This window comes from Diabrotica undecimpunctata, chromosome 3, assembly GCF_040954645.1.
Source record: "Diabrotica undecimpunctata isolate CICGRU chromosome 3, icDiaUnde3, whole genome shotgun sequence".
Taxonomy (NCBI): Eukaryota; Metazoa; Arthropoda; class Insecta; order Coleoptera; family Chrysomelidae; genus Diabrotica; species Diabrotica undecimpunctata.
Window position 1 is genome coordinate 120,691,726 of NC_092805.1, and position 23,060 is coordinate 120,714,785.

Below are 23,060 nucleotides of genomic sequence, written 5' to 3' on the forward strand. Positions count from 1 at the left end.
AGTACCGTTCTTTGTGTAACTTCTACTCTGTCATTAAAGAGGGTACAAATCTTTATTTCTAACTCTATAGCGATATAGTCAGCATTGACCTTTCTGTTTTCCTATGAGCTATTTGCAGCGTTTTAGAAGTTGTAGCTGTCGATGTCAAAGTTTCGGCAAAATTTTACGTTTTAAAGAAATTGGTATATCGCTTTTAAAGATGTCTTTCGAGTTTTCCATAGGCTGTGCATGCTAGGTTTATTCTTCAGCTCTACTTTGTTGTCTCCAATATTGATATTTCCGCTAGGTACTAAGTTTAGTCTATGTCGTCTGCAAATTTCAAATTTGTTATCTTCTACCGTCAATGTTCAGGCCTTTCTCTTCCCAGTTAAATTTTTTACAAACGTATTCTAGTACTGCAGTAAACAGTTTAGGCGATAAGGTATCACTCTGTCGGACTCCTCCGCCGATTTGGATATAATCCGTGTTTTTATGTAGTTTCACCGACATAGTTGCGTTCTTGTAGCTATTGTAAATTAACCTTGTATATCGGTAGTCAGTGCGGCATGCTTGTAGTGCTTCCAGGATTTTGTCAAATTCTACCGTGTTAAAGGCTTTATGAAAATCTACAAAAGCCAGAACGAGTGGTCTGATATATAGTCTGGTATCTGAGATAGTCTTTTCTATTACCGATTTAATGCTCTGTAAGTGATCATTTGTTCCAAATCCAGTACGAAATCCCGCTTGCTCTATTGGCTGGTAGAAATCAAGTTTTTTCTCAAGACGATTCGTTACTATTCTTGTAAGGAGTTTGTATAGGTCACTAAAAAGACTTATAGGTCTGTAGTTTTCTAATTTATGGGGATATCATTTATATTACATTTGCCCTTTTGGCAGCAAGTCGCTGTGGGATGCACTATTGTGGGATATAAAATAGATCCTACTGGTTGCACATATTATGTTCTTGAGCTCGCCTTGTAGTGATGCATGATGGTCAAAAGAAATCATAGGGCATCTGCTTAAATCCTTTCAGGAGACAGATCAACGGACAACCTCACAAGAATTGGTGAAAACTTGCATGATCCTCTATCTAACTAAGTACCACGAGATTTGACGGTTATATAACGGAGCGGTAGCTCCTTCCTGCCTATCGCTCCGCACAAGAATGGTTACCTTACAAATCAAGTCCGGTGCAGGTGGGGTGGCGCGACTGGGATGCTATTACAATCAAGAGCGCATACGGAGAACGACAAATGGAAGTTATGAGCAAAACTGACGGGTCAGAAGGTAATGCTCGCTAAGAGCGGTCGGCTACGGTGAAGAGTAGTCGTCCGAATCCAACACACCTGGGACACCCTGACACCCTTCCCAGAGGTCTTTTGAAGATTCTCCCAAAAAAAAGGTACCACGAGATTACTTGAGATTTGAAGGATTGGACAGGCTGCAGGAAATTCGGCAGATTTCAATGCACTCCTCGAGCAGAAACAGCAGCATTCGTCAGCGAATTTGATCACTTGCATTGCGATTTCCGGACGTGAGTGATACACCATGCCAGATTAGGTTCTGCTGAGTCCTGCAAGCTATCTTTAGGCTTTTTATATTCCGCCGAAACATCGTAGTAGTCAATGTTCAAGTTTTTTTTCTTCAACTTTTGATGACATTACAGTATGAATTTAATTTTAATTTAACAACACTGACAACAGCAACGTCTTTATATGTATTACTGACAATGAAAACAAAATAAAAAGTACGTACAATACAGTCAAAAGATTGCTATAAACGAAAAGGATTGCCAAAATGAGAGATTAAAATTCGATAATCTTTTTATTTAAGTAAAAAAACAATGTTACGTAAATTGCGTTGTGGAGCAAATTAACTTGGAAAAGGATCTACAGTTAATTTGCTCCTTTTCTAACTTGGCTGCATCGTACTGATGACGACCAAATAGTCAGAAATACGTATTTACAGTTTGCATTCACGTTACGAGTTTTCTCAATAATTTTTCGTTATCTATGTTTATATTAGTACTGGCTTCAATTAACATCCTTTGTCATGTAAATTTAAAACGTTGAAAATTCATGTTTATTTTTATTAATCGATCAAATTAACGAAGTATTTTTAATAACAGGAATCTGAAATATTTTAAGATTTAAAACATATGATTACATGTTTTATGACTTCAGTTTAAAAAAATTCAGTCAGCTGTTAAATTACCATATTTTTGTAATTTTGTGACTCAGAAGTCCAGCTGTACATCCACATGTTAAATTATTACATATATTTAAATAAAACTCGACAAGACAGGTACAATTTCATATTAGTTATGGTGATATCAATTTTTCTTTTCATATGATTATAGAGAATTTTAGTAATTGATCTGTACTAAATATCTTTTTCTCTATTTTTTTATCGATTGACCTTCTAAAGTTGAAACAAAAGTTAATCTATGCTGTCTTTTAGTTTTTAAATATTCTTCGTACAATATTTTGTTTTACTAATAATAATAATTAAGTACATTATATTTAAAATATATGAGGTGATTCAATGAATCGGTACGATTTGAAACAACCAGAAAAAAAACTGATAAAAGATATATTTTTATTAAATTTACTAGAAAAACGTATACTACACAGATGAAAATTGATGTGTAAGTGAAGAAATATTTAGTTTTTGAAGATGATATTATAAAGGTGGCCTCCATTTTATCGGACATATTCTTGCAGCCGTGGTATAAAGCTGTTTACGACTTTGAGTAACATTTCTTGAGGTATTACTTCCACTTCTTCGCATATCCGTTCTTTCAAAGCCTGGATAGTTCTTGGAGGGTTACTATGAAATATTTTTGTCTTTAAATACCCTCAAAGAAAGTTGTCACATAGGGAAAGGTCCGGACTACGAGGTGGCCAGGGAATATAGAGGAACGGGGAACGATATTCTTAGTAAATCCATTGACACTCGTGATATGAAACATATTGCACCATCCTGTTAAAAGGTCGTGTGTTTATTTCTGTAATTTTTGATTACCGGAAGAAAAAAATTATTTAACATGTGCACGTAGCGATCAGAGTTTACTGTTACTGCGTGTCCATCCTCGCCTTCAATAAAATTAGGTCCGATAATACCTAATGAAAAAATTGTATATCACACGGTAACCTTTCCTGAATATTGGGGTCTTTCGTGTATTTGTCGCGGATTATTGTCGGACCAATAGCGGAAATTTTGTTTGTTTACATACCCATTTAAATGAAAGTGAGCTTCATCACTCATCAAAAGATTATGCAGCAAGTTGCCGTTTTCATTTATACGCTCCAAGATTTGTTCACAAAACCCTAGTCGGGTAGGATAATCTTGAACGTTAAGAGCTTGCACAATTTGGATTATGTACGGATGATACTGGAGATCTTTATGAAAATATCTGCTCGTAGTGGTATAGCCTAATCCCAGATTTAAGCTTCGTCATGGCAGAGATCTTTGAGGACTCGCGTGTAATGAGCTTCGCACCGATTTAATATTCTGTGATGTACGAGCACTTCTGACACTGCCACCTCTTTTCTGTGATGTTGAGCCGCTACTTTCAAAGTTCCTAACCCAGGTCTGAATAGCCTTGTTAGACGGAACTGGAGCGCGGGGCGGCAAATGGTCTTCTTCTTCTTCTTAGCCTTCTCTCGTCCATTTTAGGACATAAGCCTCTCTCAACTCCTTCCATCGATCTCTATCCTGAGCCACATACTTCCAATTTATTCCAGCTATTTTTTTGATGTCGTCCACCCATCTCATCTGTGGTCTTCCTCAACGTTGGTCTTTTTGTCTAGCAGTGTGACCTGAGAAGCTGCATTTAGAGCTTTGTATTGGTGCGGCAAATTGTAGTGTAAACGAAACGCTCGTTTTACACGCACAATACTTTAACCATTTTTGTAATAAGCTATCACTGCAAATGCGCGTTGTTCACCTGACCACTTCTCCATAATAACTAAACTTCCCACTCTCTAGATTTACGTTTACGTCGCAATCCCGTGGCTCTTCTATTTTTCGCCAGCAGCGTTGCCAAATCATGCCGTTTGACTAAATCAATTCGCACAATGAACATATTATGCACCTAGTGTGTGGAGCAAAAATCAGCATTCCGCAAAGCAAAAATTCCGCTATGCTGACGATATCGTATTATTGGCGTTATTAAGAAAAGAACTAGACAATACGATTACACTAGAAATGAAAAGGCACAGCAGAGACCATGGCTTAAAAATAAATATTCAGAAAACCAAAAGATAGAACAAAAATAAAAAAATAAAAATGGGAAATGAAGTAGTATATACTAAGTAGGTAGCCAACTTACTTACAACATGAGCAAAAGTGGAGAGTGTGAGGACAAAATACAATAGCACCTCCTTATGGCTAGTTTAGCTGAGGCAAAACTAGGCCTTGGGCATTAATTTTGCCCATTGCTACTTAGACCATTCAAAAATATATTTTAAATTCTAAACATATAATGGCTTTCTAAATGTGGGTTTACCGAAGAATTATACGAATATCATGGACAGCTTATCGCACTAATAACTCAATACTATAAGAACACAACATTATCAGCAGATTTGTTACCTACAACTATCAATCAAAGTTTATTCAGATACTTTGGATACATTAGTAGAAGAAAAGAAGATATAGATATAGAAACAACGATAGAACTGAAGGCAATGCAGCTTTCAAAAGATCTGTAGAAAGATCTCCATCGCGATGGTTAAACCAAAAATAAAGAACATGACTCGTTATTAATTCTCAGAAGTAAAACAACATGCACAAAGCAGAAATGAATGAATAGCAGTAGTGAACCAAATAGCATAACGCCACTATAGCCAAGAAGGATAATGGACAGAAATTCACGTGTTTGAGTCCTTAATTTTTATGAAATTTCTGCCATCAGAGGTTGTATTTAGTCGTATATTAACATTATTATTTATAATAGTGATTTTGCCCGTCGCCATGCAACAGAGATCCAACCAACTGCCATTTACAGTCACCCCACTCAATTTTGTCTGACTCTCTCCAATTTTTTCTTACTCTCTCTAATTTTTTTAGTAAAAGGGAGTAAATTCCTCATATCCTTCTCCAATAATTTCTTAATTCGGAGTAAGAGTAAACCCATTCACGGGAGTAAACAGACTCACACGAGCAAGTTCGTTGTACTTTGTATGTAGCATGCGTGAAATGCAGATCGTACGCAAGAATAAAACAAACGTGTAAAATAAAAATTACTTTTGCGATGGTGTATCCACAACTTTGACGCTTACGTTTGTCTTTTTTCTCACTTTTCAGCAAACAGAACTAACATAATGCTTTAAATTATTTTGCTAAATAAATCTTAACTTTAAATTAGAGCAACCAAGATTTTTGTCAATAATAATAAATATTCTTATTATTAATTATCTATGTAATTAATATGTATTAATTTATGTAATTATTATTGTTAGTATTTTTAATTGAACCTATCATTTCAAGAACAAAATATGAATGAAATGTCAGAAGTGAGTAGTTCTGCTTTTCTTTCCTAGATGGCGCTACGTTTTAAATCTAAAATAACGTAAATCTTTAAATTATTTTATAATAAATTCTACCTTAAAAATATTATTAAAATTAATTATTAATTATATTTCCGTCGGCCGTCCATTTATGATCAATTTTAACACCCTCAAAATCATTGATTAATGACCCCTATTAATGAATGATTTTCTATTAATGAACGATTTCATTATAGGCAACACAACATACATTGCTTGCATAAATTAATTAAACGCTCTGCGATTGGCAGTGACCTGTGGTGTAGGCAACCAAACATATACCTATTTATATTCAAACTAAAAAATTAATTTAAAATGAAGTAGCCGCTGTTAGTACTATCTGTCATTGTATGTCATTATTTACTTTATTGTTTAAAATTCTGTGTGTTTGAAAAATCAAAGGATGGATATTGACGAAGAGTTTAATTTAACTCCACCAGAATTTAACTTCTTCTATCACAGAATTTACAGAGGTCCAAGAAGACTTCAATATAAATTTGTCAAAATGCTATACAGCAGATAATCATTTATCAATATCTTCCTTTAATTTCAGTAATTGTACCATTTCGAATATTAATGTTTACTATAATAAAACTACCACTAAGGAAACTTTGAATAAAGTCAATGAAAGCTGAAAAAAATTGTTGTTTATCGTTAAGTAAATAAATATTTAAACTAAGATATCTTTATTTCTGAAAAGTACGGTCGACGGAAAAGTTTTGTAACGAACTCGTGAATTAAAATGGCGATTAACAATCTCGAACATTAACGCGCTCGCTTCGCTCACGCGTAAAATATCTCAATTGTTAATCGCCCTTATTAATACACTTGTTGGTTAAATAACTATTAATATATAATTATTACAGTATTATTTATTAAACGTATCGTTTCAACAATAGAATATGATTGAAATATGGTAGTTCATATTTCTTTCCTAGATGGCGCCGTTAGTTTACTGGACTTACAGTGTGACCTGTCATCTTAGCCTTTTATATATAGATAGATAATTTTATTCAGTGTACGTTCTTCTTTTCGTGAAGAATCTCCTTTCGGTATTTAATAATTACTAAATTAGTCAGATATAATGAATTAGTTCTACAAACTAAAAATTAAAAAAAAATTATGATTTTATCTTTTTCTTCTTCGGCTTTTTCTCATTATGAGTTCGCTGTTTTTGTCCTCCATAGTACCCTATTTTCTCAGTCGCCTTATCTGTCATAGCATATATCATAGCCATATATAGCCACATCATGTCCTATGTATGTTTTCCATCTTGTAGCAGGTCTTCCTCTCCGTCTTCTTCCCGCCTAATATTTCATTTTGGCCAGCTGTTCTCTTTATTTGTAAATGCCTGTACCACTGCAAGGCTCTATTTTCCAACTTTTTTGTAATTGATCATTCTACTTCCATTCTCTTCCATATTTCATTTGTTCTTATTCTATACACTCTGGTGATTTATAGACATCTTCTCATGAAGTCCAGTTCAACTGTTCTTATTTTATTAGCGTATTGATGTTGTCATTGGTCATATTTCCGCTCCATATAGGGTAATATCCATCACTATGATCTGAAAGATTCTTTTTTATTTGTTTTTCTTTGGTTAGAGTGTTGTTCCATATCACTCCATGGAGTGCTTTCGTGACTTGTTTTCCCCGTCCTAGTTTCATTTCTATATCTTTCATACAAGTACCATCTCGGCTTATAATTGACCCTAAATACTTAAGTCTTACAACTCTTAATAGTCTCTTCTTCTAAACTTAAGTTTAAGTCTGCAACCTCGGATTCAATACATAAGTATTCGGTCTTACACATATTTATCTTTATAGCTCATTCCTCATTCCTCCATAAATTTTGGATAGTGCCTTTCTCAAGTGAGTTATTTTTTGGTACACGTTGCCATACCAAATGGCATACCAATATGGCAAATTCTGTGGAGGTGCTGAAAATAAAAGTTTTCAGTATTTTATTGTTAGATCAAATGAATTTTCATCAAGTAACGGTCAAATCCATCTCTTATAAATGCCTTTATTGTAACATTTTGGAATGATAACATTTATAAATCTACCTAGATATTCCATTATTGTTGTCAAATTGTTGTTTTGAAAGTGTGTTGAAATATTTATTTGTTCGTTCATGAAATTTAGTGATGTCACTTCTTTGAATAAAGGCACTAACTAGTAGGTCTTCCTCTTCCTAAAAGTTTTATTTTGGAACCATTGAAGAATATTAAAGTTTAAGTTGCTCACGGTGCCCCACAGCTGGGTGCTCCGGAGCAGTTTATTATTCAACGCTCTCACAAAAGCAAACAATAGCAAACACAAAATGTAAGTCTCAATATTACTCAAGACTAGGAAAGACTTTCGAAATTTTGCCGGTCGACACAGAGAACAGGCAGAAAAAGTATTTGGAGAGAAAGCGATGGACGAATGCCTGGACTAAGTGATTTTTAAACGTAGTTTACAGGCCGAGTTTATTTCTCCGCCTAAGATAATTTCCGGTAATTTTGCTGCACATCAAGTGGGTATGCCGATTGTAGGATTTTCAAAGTCCTTTCTAGTTTTTGGCAAACTGTGCAATCAATTGTATTTTAATATCACATAAAATAATATCTAAGTTAAACATGCCACAAGAAAACAGTTTTAGAACGGTATATTCAAGTCAAAATTCGTAGAAAAAGTTAGTTGGAACAAGAAAAGAATCCTAATACAATTATCCTTAATACAATTTGGAAAAATATAGCTGGTATTATTAAATACTCCGATTGAAATATTTAGAAAATCTTAAGGAAACGGTTTGAAATTAAAGAGTCCTGGTAGTGATCAAACGACATCCAGAAAAAAATAAAGAAGAGGAACATATATAAAAATTTACAAGAAAATAGGTTAAATCTTCGAAACTATAAGGTCACAGTTTTCTCGTATTTTTCCATTTCTTTCATGTAGTTATTTCGAGAATTTCCTCTTTAATAATACTATCCGCTTCGAATATTTAAAATTGCTCATAACATCTTAGCTAGTCGACCTTAAACCGGCTCTGATATATAAAAAACTGGCGGCATAAAAACTGGCGACGTATTGTATTTACATCTGGTCACTAGCCTCGTTTTCATATACATATACTTACCTTCTGTTCCCTACCTGTCAATATCTCTATATAGAAATCTCGTCTATGAGGACCTTTACCTGCGAAGGGTTAAACAGATTGAATTTTTATACCGCGATTCCAGGTATGCATAAAAAATTTAAACATTAAATTGGTAGTGGTGAAGTTAATATTATAAACGATGGCTACTGTTTCAGCTTGGGCCATTAGAAGGGAGAAAACTACAATGTGGTCCCTCTGAGACACAATATTTACTTAAATGTTATAATAACCTAACATTATGCAGGATTTCGAAGAAGAGCAAATAATTTCATTTTTGATGGTATTAACCGATATATTTCAGTTGGAATTTGCACAAAACTAGCGTAACTTGGTTGGAACTAAACTGTTGTAGGAACGTGTGTCCGAAAAGTACGAAAATATGTAGAATTACAACTCCCCTGTCCGGTATAAAACTAATAAAGCTTTCAAGTATAACTCGTTAATTTTAGTGTTTATGTTGTAGATCCATTTAGTGACGATTTCGTCAACGATCCAACGTATAATAGGGATTCATCTCTGTCTTCGCCGAGCAGCTCTGAAAACACTATAGTGGTCTGAGTCCAATAAATAAATTACATAGGTGGAAAGAAAGCAATCCTAAAACTTGGAAATGTAATGTTGCGAGGAAAAGATGAAGTCAGGGTTTAGAATATGAAATTAAGCAAAAAACCGACTAGCTAAGAAAACTCAACCAGTTGAGGGTCAAAATTGTCGCTTTGAAAGTGATGTGTTTGGCATACTGGAAGCTTGATTTTGTCAGACAGAAAGATTTTGTTTTATGTAACAATACCGTAAAAAGTCCAGAAAGAAAAATAGGCAAAAATGATGACTCAGTTATTCGTAAAAATTCTAAACAATACCATTTTTAGAAGAATAAAGCCAAACGTCGTATATGCCAGTCTTTCTTCTTAAAAACACTTAACATTAGTAACTGCGTTGTTCTAAATGTCTTTAAACACAAAGGTCCATCTGGAAATTTTGTTGGCAGTGACAAAAGGGGTATATCGTCTCCTGTCAATAAAAGTAAGCCACATAGAAAGTTTTCCCACACTGAAATCGCATTACTCCCGACGAGACAGTAAAAGGCAGTATTTGGATAGCAAATTGTCTATATCCAAAATGTATCAGTTGTATACCAAAAAATGGGAAATGGAAGGAAAACCAACAGTGTCATTGATAACTTACAAACGAATATTTAGCCGAAATTATAATTATTCATTTTTTAAGCCGAAAAAGGATCAATGAAACATGAAATATGTGAAACGTATAAGCCAATTACAGCTGAAAATGTAAATAAAAAGACTCTACCACAGCATCATTTACAAAGATTTTTGCAAGACAATAATTTTGTATATGCAACCTTTGATTTACAATCTGTGTTACAGATACCAAGTTCAGATGTTAGCCCAATGTATTACTCTCGAAAATTATGTGTATACAATTTGACTATACAGATTGAACGAATTTAAAACGGAACATACAATTTAATATATGTCTGTTTGAACTGCATTTTAAATAGTTAACCAATATCAAACTTGGACAAAAATAAATCCATACCCGGTGATAGACATTGTATAAAATATCGTTCAACTATCTGTCTCCTTTAAAGGAAAGAGGAGCTTGCCTAATAGTCGGAGAGATAGAGCCGAAATTTTGAACTGATCAGTAATATGACATTTCTCTATTGGAATATATTCATTGTAACTGGGTTAAGCCTTTGCCTTACAGGCGAACGCCCCTCGTGGTACAGGGGGTGGCTATACAGGGATGAAGTTGTCATTTTTTTCGGAAAAATTAACGATCGATAATATGGCTGAAAATTTGCCCAGAGTAAGATCTTGGTATCACTAGACAAAATCCCAAAGGGCGGACGCGAGAATGGATACATAAGGGGTGGCGGACAGGGGTGAAGTTGCAATTTTTTGGAGAAAAATTAACGATAAGTAATATGTCCGCCATTTTAATGGCTCATTATTTAGCCCCTAAAAACTCTAAATCCAAAAGAGCGGACAGCTGGGTTTCTCGGTAACAATTTTCAAACTGATTTTATTATGATATTTTTATACCGATTGATTTGAAAATTTGTATGCTCACTTCTGTTACTATTCTGAGAAGCGTCAAGTAGAGTTTTCCTCAAAATTTTCCAAAAAAAACTTCCGTTAATGAAAATTTTCGTAATTTTTTGAGGTAAAATCTAATTTGTAGAATCCTTTCGATTTTCTGTCAGTTATACCATGATTTTTTTCCAAAAATTTTCAAACGATTTTTCCGATAAGAAAACAAAAATTTAGAAAAACTTTAAAAATTTCGTCATTTTTCTCACTCTCATTGATGTCATCACATTCATCATCCTCGTCACTTTCACTTTCAATAATATCACATTCATTATCTGCTTCATTTTCAATCACTACTTCTCGAACTGATTCTGGCATCTGAGGTCCACTAATAAACCATTTGCATTTATATGTTTCATCTTCAAACTCCCAACCATGTTCTTCAACAATCAATTCTGTTGGTACTTTTTTATGAGCATTTGTCCAAATATTTGAAATATAATGAGCTCGCAGTAGATGTTGGTGTAATTCATCTTGACATGGTGGTAAGCTTGAAGCATCGAAAGTTTTTAGTTTTTTTTTTAAAAGGCTCGTTCACATCATGCAACTTATACTGCCGGTTAAATAGTGAAAATCTGACATCGTTTACTTTTCTTTTTGGAATTTTTCTCTTCAGTCCTGTTCCATATAAGTGACATATGAAAGTTTCTAAGGTTTCAAAACCTTCATTACAACCGAAGTCAGTTTCACCAAGTTGGATAAAAGCATCTTGATACTTATTACATTTAGCGCATGCGTCTAGAATTACTGATCTAAATGGAACGCGCATCATTATTATTTTAATATTTTAAAATAATAATGATGCAAAATTAATGTCCAATCAGAATTTGTAAAATTATAATTAACTAATAAAAAAAAATTCAATCAATTTGAAAGTTAAAAAAAATATTGAAAATATTTACAAAGTAAATTTCAAAACTTAAAAAATTGATAATTCCACTATTAAATTGATTTTTATTAATAATTATTTGTAAAATGTTAAATGAATTCTACAAATTTAATTTTACCTATTGATAAATAGAAATAATATATTTTGTATTTGATTATTAATGTAATAATAAATCAAATTTTTCTTATATCTGAACAACCATTATTTATGCAATATAAATTTAAATACCTTTTTATTGTAATAAAAAATAAGTAAAATTACTATTTGTTATACCAAAAATATAAGATGATTTGTAAAGTAAATATGACCTTAGTTTGAAAAAAAAAACATTATCATAATATCATTTTAAAACTACAAAATATTCTATAAAAGATTCAGACGATGACGTAGAGTTTTATCAAATGTTTTAGAAAAGTTTTTCTAAATTTTTTTTTCTTATCGGAAAAATCGTTTGAAAATTTTTGGAAAAAATCATGGTATAACTTACAGAAAATCGAAAGGATTCTACAAATTAGATTTTACCTCAAAAAATTACGAAAATTTTCATTTACGGAAATTTTTTTGGAAAATTTTGAGGAAAGCTCTAATTGACGCTTCTCAGAATAGTAACAGAAGTGAGCAGACAAATTTTCAAATCAATCGGTATAAAAGTATCATAATAAAATCAGTTTGAAAATTGTTACCGAGACCTAAAATGCGCAGGCAAGTGGTACATTTGACCCCGTTTTATGGCTCTCTGTACCAACCCAGCTGTCCGCCCTTTTGAATTTAGAGTTTTTAGGGGCTAAATAATGAGCCATGAAAATGGCGGACATATTACTTATCGTTAATTTTTCCCCAAAAAATTGCCATTTCACCCCTGTCCGCCACCCCTTATGTATCCACTCTCGCGTCCGCCCTTTGGGATTTCATCTAGTTATACCAAGATCTTACTCTGGGCAAATTTTCAGCCATATTATCGATCGTTAATTTTTCCGAAAAAAAATGACAACTTCACCCCTGTATAGCCACCCCCTGTACCACGAGGGGCGTCCGCCTGTAAGGCAAAGTCTTAACCTAGTTACAATGAATATATTCCAATAGAGAAATGTCATATTACTGATCAGTTCAAAATTTCGGCTCTATCTCTTGGACTATAACTAAGCGATAGGTGGTTTGACAGCATAATAATTGCTTAACTGCTTGTGTAGTCTAGTTTTCACAGTGATTCTAGGCAACCTATTTGGGTGGAGTTTTGACTTGTTCTTGAATGAGTTCAGAATCCAGCAGCCCGCTGAAGTATTGGATTTTTATAATATAATTATTTGACAACCTTTTGTTGGCCAATCACCTAGAGCGGAGTTGACCCGAAATACATTGATTTCGTATGTTCCGTTTTAAATTCGTTCAATCTGTATACCAATCATACCAAGAAGCAAGTTGTTATTGCTGGACTGAAATAAATAGCAAACGAGGAAGTTCTAAATATATTACCCAGTTGTCTTCACAAGTAACTGAAATAGCATTTTGGTCTGGTACATGTTTAGGACAAACCAGAAATCAACATGTGGTAGCCCTTTTGTTCTATGCAGTGAACAATTCACATATTGACGTTATAGAACATAAATTTCTGGAGGGCACAGTCACATGGAAGCTGATTCCATATATAGTGCGATAGAAAAAGCAAAAAAGTATGCATTCAATGAACGATTGGTTAAATATTTTTCGGATAGCCCGATCTACGCGAAAATCAAAAAATTCCAAACCGTACAAAATTACAGAACTAAAGTACACAGATTTTTATGATTTGAAGCAACTTTCAAAATGTCTTATTAAAAGTAAATCTATAGACGAAACTGGAACGGTTGTTAACTGGTTACTAATTAAATGCTTAAAATACTCCAAGCAAGAATTAGGCATAATTCAATACAAGTATAGACATACCGACTCCTACCGCTCAATTTATATTAACGGAAAGGGGAAGCCAACAAATCAACAAAAAGATTTACCCATGATTTACAAAAAACAGCTACCTATCAGAATTCAGAAGATTGATTTAATTGTGCAAAAACATTATACCAGATGAATTTCGAGGTTGGTATAGGTCTCTTCCCACATCAAAACTGGTAATAGATGTCATACTTGAACCAGCTGTTGAGGACGGACAGTAATACCACAGAGGACATAAGGTGATCACAATTCTTTCGGAGTAAATGTCTGAACTTAACTCTCTGTATATCTGTTTTTCAATAATATAAAGATTTAAGACTTTTTTCTCTTTTATTATAAAAGGTTTTACCCCATAAATAATATTAATTTATAGATTTAAATGCTTCAACCGTTATACTAAATAGGTACATTCACTGACAAGGAAAATCAACTCCATATTTGTCACAGTTTTCATGAATAAAATAATGTTTTTCAAAATATTGTTACGTGTATGTATGTGCACACTACCTGTGGTTAACATCCTTCAAAATCATATCCAGCACAGGACCAAAACTTGAATAGCCAGTGTACCTGATTTTTAAGAGGTTTAAAATGCGTTTTTCCCAAGTTTACTTTTGTGGATTTTCCCAGTACGCCCACGATGTATTTTAATTTTTATAGACTTATTATTTCTATTAGTTGCTTATTTTAATCGCTGCATAGTAAAACTGTTTACTATGTAAAAACGTTCAAAATCTAAAGAATATTTAAAATATTTATAGGATCGATTTAGATTTTTATTATCAGCAATCAGCTACTGCCACAGGAATGGTGTATTAAATTGTGTCGTTCTTGAAATGTAACACAGACAAACAAATACAATTACACGCAATCTAAAGATAAATGACTTTTATTGCTTAATGTTTTTTTCGTTGTCGACAATCTCTATGTAAGACACGTAAATATTTTGATTAATGGCAATTGATAGGATAACCACAATTATTTTAGTGCAGGTCAAATAAATCAATCACATTAATTAGAGATGATTTGGATGACAGTAAATGAATTTATCTTATAAATAACATTATTTTAATCTTTGTTCAATAATCGTTAGGTAGACCTTGATGTATTCATTATATGCTAATTTTTAGGTAAAAAGAATGCATAAATAAAAAAATTAAAGTTGAATGCGTTATGTAATCATTTTCCATTTATAACTTGTTGAAAATTCATTGGACGCAATTATGAAATTTTCTAATTTTTAAATATGTACAGGATTTATGAAATTCTTCTTCTTCTTACTGTGCCTATCCGTTCCGGATGTTGGCGATCAGCATAGCTATCCTAACTTTACTTGCAGGTATGTGGAATAGTACGGTTGTAAACGTATTGAACCACTTTCTTAGGTTTTGAAGCCAAGATATTCTTCTTCTCCCTGGTCCTCTCTCTCCAAATACCTTGCCCTGAAAAATGAGTTGCAATAAGCTATATCTCCAATCATTTCTCATAACATGGCCAAGATATTCTAATTTGCGCTCTTTGAATGTGTTAGTGATCTCGCACTCCTTGCCCATTCTACGTAGGACCTCAATATAAGTCACACGATCCTTCCATGAAATTCGTAAGATGCGCCTGTAACATCACATCTCGAAGGCCTCGAGCTTTCCTAAAGAAGCTTTCGAGAGCGTCCATGCCTCTACTCCGTATAATAATGTAGAAAATACATAGCATCTGATGATAGAGATTTTGGTACTAAGTGGTAAATCGTGACTTCTGAAAAGGGACTTCATCTTTACGAACGCTGATCTTGCTTACCCTATGCGTTGTTTTATTTCAGTAGAGTGGTCTCATCAGTGACTGTTTATGTTACTACCAAGATATGTATAGCTGTTTACCCTGTCAATTTGCTGTTGGTTTACTCAAAGATGTGTATTTAATATTTCGCGCTTACTAACTACCATGTACTTTGTTTTGTTCATATTGAGATCCAGCCCATATTCTCGACTTATATCTGGTATGCGCGACATTATTGTTTATAAACCATCTAGGCTATCTGCAAAAACTACTGCGTCGTCGGCATATCTCATGTTGTTTAGACGCACTCCGTTAACTAAGACGCCTTCCTCTAGTTGTCCAAGTGCTTGCTCGAAGATACGCTCCGAGTACATGTTAAATAGCACTGGAGACAGATTGCATCCTTGTCTCACTCCTCTATCTATGGAGATTGTCTCTGTTAACTGGTCATCTACTTTAATGTGGTAGTTTGGTTGTATAGTCGCCTCGTATTTCGGTGAGACTGTGTAAAAATATATTTATCTGTAATAAAAGCAGACAATAAAAAATAAAATAAAAGTACTCTACCAGGAGTAGTTATTAACTGCAAAATTATCAATGACTAACATGTATAATAATACAAAGTTTTAATATTCTCATCGATATTTACATTTAGATGAGCCTGGTAAAATATGTACAGTCGCTCAGATAAAGTTATCATCGATGCATTTTCTGCGTAAGATAACAATTTTTGCCTGAGCAACCGAAACCATAAAGTAGTTTATCCCAATAAATTTCGTTTCGACCGTCCAGTGGTTTACAATTGGGTAGGCAGGTATAATATTTTATATTATTTTAAACTTTATTTTTAAACGAAATATTGTTTATTTGGATGAAACCTGGTATGGTATTCATGACACCGTGAAAAAAGTTGGACGAATAATAACAAAAAGTGTTCTAATTCATTACCGCCCAATAAAGGACAGAATTATAATTTTACATGTATATATATATATATATATATATATATATATATATATATATATATATATATATATATATACATACATATATATCGCACAAGAAGTTCGAGCGTCAATTATAATGCTTTCAGCTATCAATATGATGGAAATGAAGTATAAAAAAAGTTCAACTCAGGAACCATAGATGTAAACGTTTAATGTTTTTTTTGAAGAAAAAAACAGAAGTTAGTTTTTATAAAACTAACTTCTGCAGCTGAAGAGCCAGCGGAACCCTCTAATCAATTGGAATATCTTTACAAAGCCGTGTAGTAAAATGTAAGCGACATTTTCAATACCTCTCTGATGATACCATCCAAACATATGCTGAAACATGTTTATGAAGAATTGTGTTCTAAATTGTCTAAATCAGAAGCAATTGTAGAAACATATTTATCAGAGTGTCCAAAGCAATCTGCTACAAGACTATAGGAGAAACATCTTACCTACATGACAGGACAGAGAATTATAATTTTACACTGCGGTGGAGAAAATAGATGGATCGATGATGTATTATTAATACCTACAAAACAATATTAAAGGAACCTCTTCTTCCGAGATTACCTAAATATAGTGTGATTATCATGGACAACGTATCATATTATTCAAGATTAATGAGAAAATTCCAAATATTACTTGAAACAAATTACAAATTCGAGAATTTGTTTGAGAAAGATTTGTACTTTGAAGCATCATATAGTAAAAAGGAATTGTTGGAAGTTGTTGACAGTAGACAGTACCAGAAGGAATATGTTGTTGATAACTGTACTCGCAGTAATGGGCATACCGTGCTTGGTATGCCCAGTATTACAATTACTTCCTCCTTACTATTGTAAATTGAACCCAATAGAGTTAATATGGACACAACTTAAAGATAATAGAAGAAGAAGAAACGTGGCTCCTAAATTTTTGTCTACTGCTCTCCAGTTAATTAGAAGAGAAGTCACAAAGATCACAGCAACCAACTGGAAAAGTGTAATCAAACATGTAATCGCAGTGGAAAATGACTATGTTAAATATTTACCAGCATTAACCAAATGAACTATAAATATAGAAGATACAACTGATACTAGTGATAACAGTGATTATGAGTAGATTATTAAGTTCTTATTTCCAACTAGGTGTTAGTTGAAACCTTTATTTTTATTGTAATTGTACAAATTCTCGTTTTGCTTATATATCTTTGAAAATAGAGTACAAATACACTTCATGATAGAACAAAAACATACAACATAATTTAATTTAAAATAATCAAAGTACAGGTTAAGTTATTATAAAATACCTGCTAGATATATAAAAAAAGATGTTCATAAAAGTTTTAGACCTATTACCCATTTTTAAATTATTGAGATACTAAGTCTTCTCTCACACGGTGTCAAACCAAAGTTGTTAATAGAATACGCTGTATATAATTTAAAAAATTAATTCTTTATTTTTTTTATTACAATAACTAAGTTATCAGGGATAAAATGTGATCATAAGTTTTAAAACTTATGAGCAGTTGTGTTATTAAAACGTTCGTATACTAAAATACTTGTACATAAAAAATTTATTTAATTGTATGTGATAATTACTTTTATTAACAATTTTTTATAGGTATTGTTATTTTACAATAAGTTCTATTTAGCCGAGTCGATTATTGTTATCACTTCCTAGATATATCACAGAAGTTAACAACACCAATATTTTTTATTTAAACTTTATAGAAAATGAAACATTTTCTTAAATAAAAATAAAAACTTTTCTTTAATTAAAAATTAGATATCTACGATACTGTTCAATAAAGTAGTGGTAACTCTAACAGTGTTGCCATTTTAGTAGTATTTTACTCCTCTGGTTCCTATAAATTTTCTCACGAAATTACGTGTCGACTATAATATAAATGATATATAATTCGCAAGTCTCTATCATCCAAGCCTGCTTCTTTCAAGATGGATATGAGCCTGTTATGTTTTACTCTATTAAATGCCTTTTTGTAGTCGATAAAAAAATATATATACATCACAGTTGACATCCCTGCACCTCTGGATAAGCACTTGTATAGCGAATAGAGCTTCTCGGGTGCCTAAGGTATCGCGGAATCCAAATTGTAACGTAACGTAATAAAAAAAGCTAAAAAGTAAAAAAAGTCTAAGGAGCAATAAAGTGTAAGTCAAAATGATTTCATACGAAAGACCAATATAAGTTACTTACATACAGAAATTCCTAAAAAAGATATGAGCACAATAACATTATACTGAATGAGTCGACTAAAGCTACACTGTGTGCACTTCACAAAAAATGGTTAGCATGTGTCCAAATTAAAGGGGTAAATGGTTGAACGTCATCATCATCATTGGTGCTACAGCCCTATAAAAGAGCCTCGACCTTACCGAGTCTATTACGCCAGTCAGTTCAATTAATTGCCAACTGTTGCCAGTTTGCTGCGCCTATTTGTCTACCATCCTCATCTACACCATCCCTCCATCTGAGTTTTGGCCTACCCCTACTTCTACTTCCCACAGTTTGTGACATAAGGATTCTTCTAGGAGGGTTGTTCTGCTGTGATCTAGCCAGGTGTCCTGCCCATCTTAGTCTTCCTATTTTGATAAAGGATACTGCATCTTTACCACCAAATGTATGTTTATATCTGTGATATATCTCGCAGTTGTACCTCCTACTCCAAACACCATTTTCACAGATGCCACCAAATATTCTTCTCACATGGTTGAACGTAGCCTATAAAATACTTTATCATCTATCTCAGGAAATGGTAAATCCACGATGGTTTTATTGACTTTAAAAAGCTTTTAACAGATTAAACAGGAAATATGATTCTGAAGCTATTTTCTTGTGACATTTTTATTATTTACTATCTTTCATGGAAACTATTTACAATGTCAGTTGAAAATACGTATATTTTGACGTTTCGATTTCCGCTTATGAGTATCAGTTAAAAGCTAATCATTATTCTCTTTGGCATTATCTCTATGCGAGGTCGGCTTCCCTTATTACATTTCTCTATAAGTCTATCTTGAGTCATACCAATATCAATTCCCTTTAACCGACATGTCGTGCCTAAGCTGCTCCTAAACGTCTTCTTTGGTCTTCCTCTCCTACTCGTCACAGAAACCCGGAGATCCAGTAGTTCTTCATAACGGGTGATTAACATCGCGACGCTGAACATGACGAAACCATCTTAACCTATGCTCACTCATTTTGGCATAACTTGGTACCACCCCAATCTTCTCCTAATATACTCTTACCTCTTACCCCTATATATTCTTAATTTTATCCTTTTTGTCACTCCAGTCATCCATTTAAGCATTCTAATTTCTACCACTGGTATCTGTTTCTCCTCTTTCTTTTTAACTGCCCAACATTTAGTTCCGTCCTCCTCCTCCTCATTCGTTAAGCCCTTATATACTCTAAATATTATTAGCTTATTGTCTTCATTGGCTGCGATCCTGTGCCAAATAGACGGCTTCATGTAGGGATTTTCCCACCAGAGACTTCATTTGGTCGTCTGCCTATCCAGTTGGAGATCTTCCTCTTGATCTTCCCCTTCCCTTCTACTACCAATAGTTCCGTGGTCCCCGTTCTTTTAGCTATGTGGTCGAAGTAAATCAGGTAGTCTCGGTTTACTTTTTTTAATAGCCTATCTTTTATATGAAGCTCTTCCAGAATTGACAAGTTGGTTTTATGTTCTGTCCAGGACATGCGTAGACTTCTTCTATAGGTCTATATTTCGAAGGCTTCGATCTCACTCCTATCGATTTTTTTGAGTCAGCTGGTATCTAGCAATGGGAAAAATAAGGGCATTGATCAACCTGAGCTTAGTATTTCTTGTTATTGTTCGGTCTTTCCATATTTTAATCAGTTTAGCTATTGCGCTTCGGGTCATTGCTAGTCTAATCGACATTGTTGGTTATCAGGGAGCCCAAGTATACAAATATGTCTACTACTTAGAAATTCATTACTTGGTATATGTGCGGTAATTATTATTTGCTCTTTCTACGATTGTTATTTTTGTTTTTCAGTGTTGATCTGAAATACAAATTTTTCGCTTATTCGGCTTAGCCTTTTAATGATGGTAATCATTTCGGCTACATTCGCTACTAGTATAAGTGTGTCATCTGCGTATCGCAGGTTGCTCATTTTTTTGCCTCCTATAGTGATTCCTCCATTCGTCTAGTACTTTTCTTATTATATATTCAGAATATATGTTATATAATAATGGTGATAGTATGCAACCCTGTCTAGTTCCTTTCTTTGATTTGAACGCATCTGAATATATTCCGTGTACTTTAACTTTGGCTGAGTTTTTATCATACAGATTTCTTATTAGGTTAACTAGGTAGTTAGGTACTTCAGTTCCGTACATCTTAGGAACTCCAACTCAATATTTAAATGATCATTCCAAATACTGTATTTTTACCCTACTAAGTTTTAAACATTTTCCCCAAGAGCTTGTCTTCACAGTTCCAGTTTTTGTTCTAAATCTCTTTCACTATTTCTTACTAACACTACATCATCAGAATACTATGTTAAGCACCTGTAATGTTACCATGCAGTTTCGCTGATCCAACACTAATGAGAATAAATAAGGACTAAACACCGAGTCTTGTTGTAATCCTACTTTCACTTGAAATTTATCAGTTTCTTACACACCTGTCCTAACACTAGTTGTCACGTCCTCATACATGTCTCTCACAATCTTTACATATTATCCGGGGACTCATTTCTTATCGAGTGTCCACCACAGAATCTCTCGAGGAACTATATCATATGCTTTCTCAAAGTAATTGTCAAAGTAAAAAGCCAATAAGAATGGCAAAATTAACATTCCATAAAAGGGCGAATAGAATAAGGATAAGTGGTGAAGAAACTATCATCGTCGCAATTCAATATTATTCTTGAAAATATCATAAGAAAAGCAGAAATTAATAAATCAAGAATCTTATCCCAACAGAAACACCAGTGCCTAGTATTGGCTGATTTGTTTTAGTACTATCTAGCAGCAAACGGAAATTAAAGATAAGATAAGTAATACAAAGATCAGAAGAAAAAAAGTATAGAGAAATAGGCAAAGACTAAATATACGAAATAGACAAACCAGGCGTACTTACAAGAACAGTATCTGACAATACAAACAGTTGAAGGAAAAACATACACGTTTGAGGAGATAGAAAATTCGAATACCCAGAAGCCACGGTATGTAAGAACGTATAAGACAGTGATAAAGCGTTAGTTTTATATGATAACAAAACTTGGACCATGATTAAATCAAAACAAATTTTGGTTCAAGAATATTTGGTACTTGGTACAAAAATATTTAGAGAATATAAACTATAAAGGGTAAAAAGAACAAATGCAGAGTTGGAGAAGAGGTGAACGGGATATTTTCATAAAAGCACGAAGACTGAGATAGCTGTAAAACTAATAATACTGTAGTAAAATGAAAAAATATATATATGGAAGAACTAAAAACTACAAACAGCAAAACAAAGTAAGAAATAGGAAATAGTGGAAAGGGATATTCCAACAAGGGATCCTTACAATAAAATAAATATCGTCATTACTCGTACTACAGATCAATTTGCGCATATCTTCCAATTTTGCTGCTGAACATTTGCCTGAGATAATCAAAAAATAAAACCGGTTAGGTAACTAATCTAATAAATAAAATACACATGGAATACAATTTTTCTTTACGAAGTATGGCGGCTCAACAGTCTACAAATTCTAGAGATATGATTCTCCGGGTGCAAATCCCCGTGAAGCCACTTTTTTATTTTATTATATTTTAATAGTAATATCCAAAAAGAGCTTAGTAATATTTTTAATAAATCTTTTAGTACACGTTGGAACAGCATTTACTAAGTTGTGTGAACCATAATCTTTTTCAAAATAAGAATCAGTTGGCACTCGTAAATGAGATTTTGCCTTAAATATACTTCTTCAAAAGAATCACAATAAATGTGAAAGTATTTATGTAATTTTCATTGAATGTTTGGCTGATATCTTTGGCTTGACTTAGACGCGGACGCTTTACGGATACTCTTTCACCTTTCAACTCTTCACTATTGTTATATCTTTAGAAATTCACTTAAAATTCTTAATTTTTTCAGGAGAATTTTCAGGAAGACATCTACTTTAAGTTTGTCAGTTATTATGACACTCCGATCTATAATTCTTACCACTCGGAAATAAAATTTTGCTGAAAAAACATTATAGAAATGATTTCTGCTATTTAGTAGGGATATTGTGGTAAAGAAAAAGTTTTATTTAGTGTATAGAGCTTTTTTTTTATTTATTTATTTTTTGTTTAATTTATCTATTTTAGCTAACATATCACGCTTATTTGTCATCATACATAAAGAAGAAATATAGCTCAACTATCAAAAAAATATACTATAATAAATATATATATATATATATATATATATATATATATATATATGTATATATATATATATATATATATATATATGTATATATATATATATATATATATATATATATATATATATAAATATGATATCCTACTTTAATATGTATTATTAGATCTTTAATTTTGTTCTCATATTGAATTTTATCCATTATCACAGTTGCATTCCCCTTGTCTGCTGGCAGGATGATTATGGAGTCGTTATTTTTTAAAAGTTCTTATAGACTTTAGTTCCTCTTTGCTTATGTTTTG

The 23,060-nt window shown here is 33.0% G+C and overlaps 1 protein-coding gene across 2 annotated transcripts in view; it reads right to left on the reverse strand.

Annotated features, from left to right (window-relative positions):
- Sulf1 (Extracellular sulfatase Sulf1) overlaps window positions 1–23,060 on the reverse strand; it is a 280,791-nt gene that overhangs the window by 148,094 nt on the left and 109,637 nt on the right. The window lies entirely within an intron of this gene.